Consider the following 1032-nt stretch of genomic DNA (forward strand, 5'->3'; position numbering starts at 1 on the left):
CTACAACGTCACATGCCAATTCCCCACCACTATCACCAGGAGGATTCTGCAGAGCGGCAGATGACTCTGCCGAAGGCAGTCTCCTTGTTTGTTTGATTATTGTCCTTCTTTTGACTCTGTAAATAAATACGCCTTAGCATTTGGCTAACTCTGAACTTCCTGTCTGTGCCGTTGCGTTTGAGGTCGGTTACAAACCATAATATCCTCTTTGTTTTGTTCCTCCCTCCATGAAAAGAAGGCCCGCCTTTTCCCTCTAGATATCTCTCTTTCATGCTCTGTCTTTTTCCCATTCAAATAATGGCAGCTCAACCGTGGGAGAGGTAAGAGTCTTTAGCAGCTCAACCGTGGGAGAGGTAAGAGTCTTTAGCAGCTCAACCGTGGGAGAGGTAAGAGTCTTTAGCAGCTCAACCGTGGGAGAGGTAAGAGTCTTTAGCAGCTCAACCGTGGGAGAGGTAAGAGTCTTTAGCAGCTCAACCGTGGGAGAGGTAAGAGTCTTTAGCGGCTCAACCGTGGGAGAGGTAAGAGTCTTTCGCAGCTCAACCGTGGGAGAGGTAAGAGTCTTTAGCAGCTCAACCGTGGGAGAGGTAAGAGTCTTTAGCAGCTCAACCGTGGGAGAGGTAAGAGTCTTTAGCAGCTCAACCGTGGGAGAGGTAAGAGTCTTTAGCAGCTCAACCGTGGGAGAGGTAAGAGTCTTTAGCAGCTCAACCGTGGGAGAGGTAAGAGTCTTTAGCGGCTCAACCGTGGGAGAGGTAAGAGTCTTTAGCAGCTCAACCGTGGGAGAGGTAAGAGTCTTTAGCAGCTCAACCGTGGGAGAGGTAAGAGTCTTTAGCAGCTCAACCGTGGGAGAGGTAAGAGTCTTTAGCAGCTCAACCGTGGGAGAGGTAAGAGTCTTTAGCGGCTCAACCGTGGGAGAGGTAAGAGTCTTTAGCGCCGCTGTGGATAATATCCAGGCGACGCCTCATCACTCATTTCTCCTTTAACCCTTTCACTGCCACACGACAAAGGGTTAGCCCTTTCACTACCACACTACAG

Source organism: Notolepis coatsorum (genome assembly GCF_963971535.1).
Source record: "Notolepis coatsorum genome assembly, chromosome: 7".
Lineage (NCBI taxonomy): Eukaryota > Metazoa > Chordata > Actinopteri > Aulopiformes > Paralepididae > Notolepis > Notolepis coatsorum.